This window comes from Arachis ipaensis, chromosome B03, assembly GCF_000816755.2.
Source record: "Arachis ipaensis cultivar K30076 chromosome B03, Araip1.1, whole genome shotgun sequence".
Classification (NCBI taxonomy): Eukaryota; Viridiplantae; Streptophyta; class Magnoliopsida; order Fabales; family Fabaceae; genus Arachis; species Arachis ipaensis.
The window spans coordinates 132969053-132978732 of record NC_029787.2 but is presented as its reverse complement, the minus strand read 5'-3'; positions in this window follow the sequence as shown (position 1 = coordinate 132978732).

The following is a 9680-nucleotide window of genomic DNA, read 5'->3' as shown; positions in this document are numbered from 1 at the left end:
GAGATGGCCTTCGAGAGAAGGAGAGCAAGTTACAAGCCCTATGTAACAAGGAGGAGGGCTTGAGAAAGAAAGCGCAGGAGAGTTATCAGAGTTTATTTGAGGACCTTGTGGTTGTAAGGAGGGACTTGTTGAACTCTTGGACTGCCTATGCCGAGTTGGAGGACTCTATTACTGAGGGGGACGAGGAGGCATGGAGGATTTTTAAGGAGCAGGTCGGAGTTCTTGCTCCCGACCTGGATCTCTCTCCTTTGGATCCTGACAAGGTCGTTATTGATGGTGCCATAGTTTATCCCCCAGCTCCCGAGGTCGTCACCGAGTCAGATTTGAAGACTCGGGGGCAGAGAATCATTGAGTCCCCTCCTCGTCAAAAGGATGTTCCGAGTTCCTCAAGACCTCACGGCACCTCTTCTCCGACTCCTATGGACACTTCTCTCCATGGTCCTGATGGCGCTCCGACTTCTCTTCCCGACTCTGGTGGTGATCCGACTACTCCCTTTGGCCCTGGTGGTGATGCTCTTTAAGAATTTGTTGGCTATATGGGGGCCCGGCCTGTGGGTCCCCTCTTTTTTAAACTCTTTATATTTGTGGTGGTGGTATGTTGACATTTGCCTTGGCCTTTTATGGCCGTAAACAAAAATATTTATAATTGCCCTTTTTTGGATAAGGGTTTTATTTAACAAAAATACCCTTTTTGGTATAAGGGTTTCAGCTACCTTTTTGTGCGCATGCTTTCTGATTTTGATTTTTCGAAGTCCCTTTAATCTTTTCTGAAAACCTTTTGCTTGTCTATCTTTCTAAGCCTTTTCGCTTTAAGGACTTTAGGACAACCTTTAAGCTTTTTCCTAGGTTTTTCGATCTCTTTTTTGTTATTCCTTATACTCAACTTTGTTTTATTGAGTTCGATGACTTAGGTTATTTTTGCGATGCGTTTTCTTTTCTACTCGGTTTTTCATTTCGACTTATGAGTCGGAATGTCTCCGAGTTTCTCACGATCAACTTTTATAACCTCTTTACACCGACTTGTACCTCGTCGTTTTATCCTGACGACCATCTAGATCGGTTCATGGGATTTTCACGTTTTGTCGAGCTTAAGTCGGCACGTTTCATAGGAAGAAAAATAAACGAGAAGGAATTTATAAGAGATATTGTAAAAGATCTTTATTAATTTGGGAAGGTACTTTACTGCTACTAAGGGTTTTTAATAATCTTTTCCCCCTTAGCCTCTACTATGATGCCTCATTAAAAACCCTTCTTCAAAAAAAACCCTTTAATGTTTGGGAAAAAATCGTGAAGTTGGGAAAAGAGTACATCAGGGAGTAGAGTTCGCTTTTAACTATAGTACCTTTTCATATTACAAGCATGCCACGATCTTGGTAACTCGGCGCCGCTTAGGTCGGTCACCTTATAATAACCTTTTCCTAAGACCTCGCTAACTTTGTAGGGTCCTTTCCAATTAGCAGCGAGTTTTCCTTCCCCCGATTTGTTGACTCCTATGCCGTTTCTGATTAAGACCAGATCGCTTAGTGCGAAACTTCTTCGAATGACTTTCTTGTTGTATCTGGTAGCCATCCTTTGCTTCAGCGCTGCTTATCTTATCTAGGCTTGTTCTCGAACTTCGGGGAGCAACTCGAGCTCCTCTTTGTGCCCCTGTATGTTTTCGATTTTATCATGGAGAATCACTCTTGGGCTTTGCTCACTGATTTCCACTGGTATCATAGCTTCTACCCCATAGACAAGTCGGAAGGGTGTTTCTCCAGTTGCAGATTGGGGTGTCATCCGATAAGCCCACAACACTTGGGGGAGCTCCTCTGTCTAGGCTCCTTTTGCATCTTGTAGTCTTTTCTTTAGCCCTGCCAGTATGACTTTGTTGGCTGCCTCGGCTTGTCCATTTGCTTGTGGGTGTTCCACCGAGGTGAACTGGTGTTTGATTTTCATACTGGCCACTAGGCTTCTGAAGGTGGAATCGGTGAACTGGGTTCCATTATCTATGGTAATAGAGTGAGGTATCCCATACCTTGTGATGATATTTTTGTAGAGGAACCTCCGACTTCTCTGGGCGGTGATGGTGGCCAATGGTTCTGCTTCTATCCACTTTGTGAAGTAGTCTATTCCCACAATTAAGTATTTGACTTGTCCTGGCGCCTGGGAAAAAGGACCTAACAAATCCATTCCCCATTTTGCGAAGGGCCATGGAGAAGTTATACTAATGAGCTCCTCGGGGGGAGCCACGTGGAAATTTGCATGCATTTGGCAAGGTTGGCATTTTTTCACAAATTCTGTGGCATCTTTCTGCAAGGTCGGCCAGTAGAATCCAGCTCGGATTACTTTTCTGGCTAGCGACCTGGCTCCGAGATGGTTTCCGCAGATCCCATTGTGGACCTCCTCTAGCACTTCAATGGTCCTTGAGGTCGGTACGCACTTCAACAATGGCGTTGATATTCCTCTTTTATAAAGGATATTTTTCACCAGAGTGTAATATTGTGCTTCCCTCCGAATTTTCTTGGCCTCTTTTTCCTCTTTGGGGAGGATGTCGAATTTTAGGTATTCGACCAGAGGATTCATCCATCCGAGATTTAGCCCGGATACCTCAAGGACATCTTGTTTGCCCTCTGCTTTTACTACAGAGGGCTCTTGGAGAGTTTCCTGGATCAGGCTTCTATTATTCCCTCCTGGCTTAGTACTCGGTAACTTGGAGAGGGCGTCTGCTCTGCTATTGAGATCCCAAGTTATATGCTTAACTTTGGTTTCGGCAAAGCGCCTGAGGTATTCCAGAGTTTTTTCCAGGTATCTCTTCATGTTTGGGTCTTTGGCCTGATACTCTCCATTTATCTGGGAGGTCACCACCTGAGAGTCACTGTATATCATCACTTTTGTCGCACCGACTTCTTCGGCCAGCTTCAGTCCTGCAATCAGAGCTTCATATTCTGCCTGATTATTTGAAGCTGGGAATTCAAATCTGAGGGATACCTCTATTTGAGTTCCCCTTTCGTCGGCCAGTATTATACCTGCACCGCTTCCTGTCTTATTTGAGGATCCATCTACATAAAGTTCCCATGTAGTTGGCTTTTCCTCTTGATCTCCCGCGTATTCTGCTATGAAGTCGGTGAGGCATTGGGCTTTGATTGCTGTCCGAGTTTCATATTTCAAGTCGAACTCGGAGAGCTCTATTGCCCATTGAACCATTCTCCCCGCAACATCCGTCTTTTGGAGGATTTGCTTCATGGGTTGGTTTGTCCGGACTTTTATTGTATGTGCTTGAAAGTAAGGCCGTAGCCTTCGTGAGGCTATTACTAAGGAGTAGGCAAACTTCTCTAGTTTATGGTACCTTAGCTCAGGGCCCTGTAGAACTTTGCTGATGAAGTAAACTGGATGCTGTCCGACCTCGTCCTCCCTTATCAGGGCTGATGCGACAGCTTTGTCTGCTACGGACAAATAAAGGACGAGGTCCTCCCCGACTAGAGGTCGGGTTAGTATTGGTGGTTGGCTCAAGAATCTTTTGAACTCCTGGAACGCTCCTTCGCATTCTGGAGTCCATTCGAACTGGCATCCATTTCTTAATAAAAAAAACAGTGGAAGAGATTTTAGTGCCGATCCTGCCGAAAATCTAGAGAGGGCTGCGAGTCGGCCATTCAGTTGCTGAACCTCTCTTAAGCAAGTCGGGCTCTTCATTTCCAGGATAGCTTTACACTTATCGGGATTTGCTTCAATCCCTCTCTGTGTTAGCATGAATCCTAGGAATTTTCCGGCCTCCACCGCGAAGATACACTTTGCGGGATTTAGCCTCATCTCGTGTAACCTTATGGTGTCGAATACTTGCGCGAGGTCGGCTAAGAGGTCGGCTTCTTCCTTGATTTTTACTAGCATGTCGTCTACGTAGACTTCCATTAAGCCCCCAAGGTGGGAAGCAAACACCTTGTTCATCAGCCTTTGGTATGTGGCCCCTGCATTTTTTAATCCAAATGGCATGACCACGTAGCAAAAATTTGCTCTGGGCGTGATGAATGATGTTTTCTCCTGGTCTGGCTCATACATTGGGATTTGGTTATATCCCGAGTAGGCATCCATGAACGACAAGTATTGATATCCCGAGCTAGAGTCTACTAAGGTATCAATACTCGGGAAAGGATAAGGGTCTTTGGGACATGCCTTATTTAAGTCGGTGTAGTCAACGCACATCCTCCATTTGCCGTTTTGTTTCTTGACTAGCACTACATTTGCTAGCCATGTTGGATATTTAACTTCTCTAATGAAGCCGGCTTCTAGGAGTGCCTAAACTTGCTCTTCCACCACCAGGGCTCGTTCCGGGCCGAGCTTGCGCCTTCTCAGTTGTACAGGTCGGGATCCCAGATGTACCGAGAGCTTGTGGGACATGAGCTCGGGGTCTATCCCGGGCATGTCGGAAGCCTTCCAGGCAAAGAGGTCGGAATTGTTTCTTAGGAGCTTAGTCAACCCTTGCTTCAGGGTTTCCCCTAGGTTGGCTCATATGCTGGTATTCTTCCCTTCCTCTTCGCCGACCTGTATTTCTTCAGTTTTTCCTCCGGGCTGTGGTCGTAGCTCTTCTTTGGCCCTTGCACCACCGAGCTCTATGGTGTGAACCTCTTTGCCTTTTCCCCTCAGGTTCAGGCTTTCATTGTAGCACTTTCTTGCCAACTTCTGGTCTCCCGCCACTGTTGCTATTCCCGCAGGTGTCGGAAATTTCATGCAAAGATGGGGGGTAGACACCACTGCTCTGAGTCAATTCAGGGTAGTTCTGCCGATTAGGGCATTGTATGCTGACTCCACGTCGATGACTATAAAGTCTATGCTCAGAGTTTTGGACTTTTCCCCCTTTCCAAAGGTAGTGTGGAGGGGTAGAAATCTCAGTGATTTTATTGGCGTGTCGCCTAGCCCATACAAGGTGTCGGGGTAGGCTCTCAACTCCTTTTCATCCAGCCCCAATTTGTCAAACGCGGGCTTGAAAAGGATATCCTCCGAGCTTCCTTGATCCACTAGGGTTCTGTGGAGATGGGCATTAGCTAGGATCATAGTTATTACAACTGGATCGTCGTGTCGAAGGATTACTCCTTGCCCATCTTCCTTTGTAAATGAGATGGTGGGGAGGTCGGACGATTCATTTCCAACCTGGTAGACTCGCTTGAGGTGTCTTTTACGAGCGGACTTGGTGAGTCCCCCTCCCGCGAATCCGCCTGAGATCATATGTATATGTCTCTCCGGAGTCTACGGTGGTGGGTCTCTTCTATCCGCATCGTCTCGCTTTCTCTTCCCATGATTGTCCGACCTTTCTATGAGATATCTGTCAAGTCGGCCTTCTCTGGCCAGCTTTTCTATCACATTTTTAAGGTTGTAACAGTCATTTGTTGAGTGACCATATATTTTATGGTACTCACAGTAGTCGCTGCGACTCCCCCCTTTTTTATTTTTAATGGGCCTGGGAGGTGGCAGCCTTTCAGTATTGCAAATTTCTCTGTATACGTCCACTATAGAAACCTTTAGAGGAGTATAAGAGTGATATTTCCTGGGTCTGTCAGGACCGAGGTCTTCTTTCTTCTTGGGCTCCCTTTCTCTTTCTTTTATTGAGGGAAGGTGCCCAGGTCGCCAGCTCGACTCTCTCAGCCTGGCATTTTCCTCCATGTTGATGTACTTTTCAGCTCTTTCTTGTACATCACTCAGGGAGGTGGGGTGCCTTTTTGATATGGACTGTGAGAAGGAGCCTTCTCTAAGTCCATTTACTAGCCCCATAATGACTGCCTCGGTGGGCAGGTCTTGAATCTCTAAGCATGCTTTGTTGAACCTTTCCATATAATCTCGTAGAGGTTCTCCGACCTCCTGCTTTATTCCCAAGAGGCTCGGTGCATGCTTTACTTTATCTTTCTGAATGGAGAACCTCATCAGAAACTTCCTCAAGATGTCCTCGAAGCTGGTGACCGACCTTGGAGGGAGACTATCGAACCACTTCATCGCTGCTTTTGATAAGGTGGTCGGAAAAGCTTTGCAGCGCGTTGCATCAGAAGCATCAGCCAGATACATCCGACTTTTAAAGTTGCTTAGATGATGCTTTGGATCGGTGGTTCCGTCATAGAGGTCCATATCGGGGCTTTTAAAGTTTTTTGGAACTTTTGCCCTCATTATGTCCTCACTAAAAGGGTCCTCTCCTCCCGGGGGCGACTCTTCTCGATCTTCACGGGAGTTCCGACCTCTGAGGGAGGATTCTAACTTTAAGAGTTTTTTCTCTAACTCTTTTCGTCGATCCATCTCCTCTCTTAGGTGCTTTTCTATCTCCCTTTGTCGCTCCCATTCATGTTCCAGCTGTTCCAAGCGACTTTGGTGGACATGGACTAGCCCCATTAGTTCAGTTGCGTGGGGTGGTCCATCCTTTTCTGACTCACGCCCCTCCGAGGAATTTGTCTTCGGATTTTTAAATCTGGAGGTTCCTTCCCTGTGTTGGTCGTTGGTTTCCTGGTGGAGGGTCAAGTCTGCGTCGTGGTTTCCGGTATCCAGATTCTCTTGTTCGGAATCCGACGCCACATGACCATCTTCAGGGGATACATCCGCCATTACTGGCTGATCTCTCGGGTCCCCGGCAACGGCGCCAATGTTACGGTGGGTAACCGGAGATTATTGGGTTGGATTCGTTTGGCTGGCCCAATCGTTGGAATGAGGGAGTATCCAAGCGGATTGATGCTCCAAGGCCCCCGTCCGACTTCGGTATGAGAGAATGGGGGGTGGTACCTGCAAAGACACTCCGATGCCAAAGTCAGCAAAGGGAGCAAAACAGGTCTAGAGAGTATTAGGCTTCTGAGATACCTGAGAAGTGTCAGTGTATTTATAGTGGTGAACCCATAACCACCGTTGGTGTAGTTCCGTTATTCATGGGGAATAACCGTCCCTTTATCTTAGGGAGGTTGAGATATGGCTCCAGGAAGTGGGTAGAGAGATTTTAGGGGCAGTTACTCATTTGAATGGGTGCTTATCTGCTAGCTAATCTTCGTCCCGACTTCTTTAGAGCAAGTCGTGGTAGGAACCGACTTCGTGGGGTGAAGGTCGGTGTAGAGCGAGGCTTAATCCTTTGGATTGGGCCTTTCGTTTGGACCTGGGCCTTATCATTGGGTCAGGGTATGAACAAATTGTATTCACAAAAAATAATTTTTGTGTGCTAAAAATATTTTAACGGACTAATTGTGTAACCAACATCCGGATACTCTTGGCATACAAAAACTATCTTCCGTAATTATAATTATCGTTTTATTTTTATATGAGTATAGTTATCGGCATCTATGTTTTTGATGGTACAAATAATAATTTATTCTATTTAGAGAGTAAAGAGTACACTTATTCTTATGTATATAGCGCTTCATTTTCTTATTCTTTTCCCCTAATTAAAACGGCAATGAGCATCTGCGTGTGTGATAAAAACTTGAAGTTAACTAAAAGTGTGAATTTGGATAGAACCTCTTATAAAAGTAAAATATTCGTAATCCTCTTGTGAAGCCAAAAATGAAATGTTTGTGGTGATGTTTTGAAAAATAGATAGCTAAGAAGGTTTCATATTTTGACCATCGAAAATTTGTGTCCAGATCTCCATTGGCGGAGATTGATAGAGTAATCCTCATTAGCATGTTGCTCGTTAATTTTAATAAGCAGCAACTATCGTAATTATAATTAGCAGACATCCTATTCCATTCTTCATGGATAATAAACCATTTCTTTGAGTTAAGAAATTCTTTGATGGCCACAAAAACTGTATTTTAATTCGGTTGACTGTTTGGTTATACTTTAATTTTATCAAAATTCAAAATTATGTTATTATTCTTGATATTACTTGTACACAAATAGAGTATATTAAAAAAGATTTTTGTGGATCGATATATTGTAGATGTTATATATTTTGAAAACAAGAGCATCAACAATATAATCAAACGCAACAAAATCATGTTTGAGAAAGCAAAGTGAATATTAGATTAAAAAATAAAATAAAAAACGTAATAATTGGTTTTTGTTCTAATAATGTGATACAATAATGTTGCTTGACATTGAGAAAGAAGGTATATATATGGCTTCATGGGGCAACCACTTTATGTGTTATGTGTATGTTATTCAAAGCATGTGTGCATGCATGGCAACAATGCTTTGACCCTGCAACTCAACTCAACCTAACCTTACCTTTCAAATAATTTAAGTACATCTCGTGAAGCTACCTTAGCTTAGGCTTTAATTAAATTTCACCAGCCATATATACCTTAACTTCTTCGCATGTAGCTCCGCTTTTTTATTGCCATCAAACATAAAATAGTTCTTAAACATTTACTAATAATGAGAATATCAATCATCCTATGTTTTCTCATTGAAGAATTTTAGTGACAATCATATAATATATTGATAAAATTTTTGTTCAATAATTACAAATTTTCATTATAACATATAATAATAATAAATATATAATTGTCACAAAAAGTTAAATTAATTAAAAGAAGAGATATTCTCCAAATCCAACCAATTTTGGCATTCAAATCATCCAAGTAATTTTAGGTCACGCGCCGCTTTCTTCTTTTCTCATGCTTCTTCTCTTATTCTTCTTTTTCTCACACTCATTTACGCACGGAACTTCTTCTTCTTCGCATTTACGTTCCTCCTCCTCCTCCTTTTTTGCGTCCCTTTTTTTTTCACGTGTTTTCTCCTTATCGTCATTATTTTGTTGTTGTTGTTGCTGCATTTTTTTTTTGTCTTTTTCTCATTCTCTCTGGTGAAGAAATAGTAGAAGGTGAGGAGGAAGAGTTTTAAATTGTGCAGAACATAAATGAACCGAACATATTATTATGGTGAAACAATTGTATAGTACTAAATGAATGAAACATTATCCATTATATAAATTTAAATTCGAACAGCTGAATTTCTGCATAATGAACCGAAACACGTACTCATGGTGAAACAATTGTATAGTACTGAATAAACAAAACATAATCCATTATATAAAATCAAATTCGAAACATCTCTTTCTACAATTTAGAGGTTATCAATTCAATTCAATTCAGATTCAGAACATCTGTGTCCATTCAATTCAATTCAATTTAGTAATTGCATTCCATTCAATTCGATTGAAAAAATAATCCATTATCAAAATGTTGGTATTGTTGGTGATGACGATAACGAAAGAGGAGGGCAAGAAGGAAGAGGAGAAGAAAGAGAAGAGAAAAAGCGCGTGTAATAACATTCTTTTAATGAGAATGATTTTTGTTGATGTTTGACCTATTTGAATAAAATTTTAATGAAAAAATATTTGGATGAGTAACAAAGTTCTTAAAAAAAATAATGATTATAATATTATATATTGCCATTAAAATTTATATAACTGTCACAAAAAGTTAAGCTAGTATTCTGAATCATATGAGAAATAGCTAGCTCCAGAAGGGGGGAAAAATGGTCCAATACTATAATAATGTAACTTTGTAACATTTTAATGAATAAAGAAATTGCTTTTGTAACATCTAAAAAGCTAGTATAGGGTGGGGGTATCAAAGTCAAACACAACATATATATTATAGGGGTGTTTGAGGAAGTGCCCAATTAACTTCTGTATGAGGATTGGTTATGGTTGGCCACAGACCACATGTGATGATGGATAAACCCCATTTATTATTATTTTTTACTTTTAATAATTTATATTCGGCGTTACCAATGGGTGA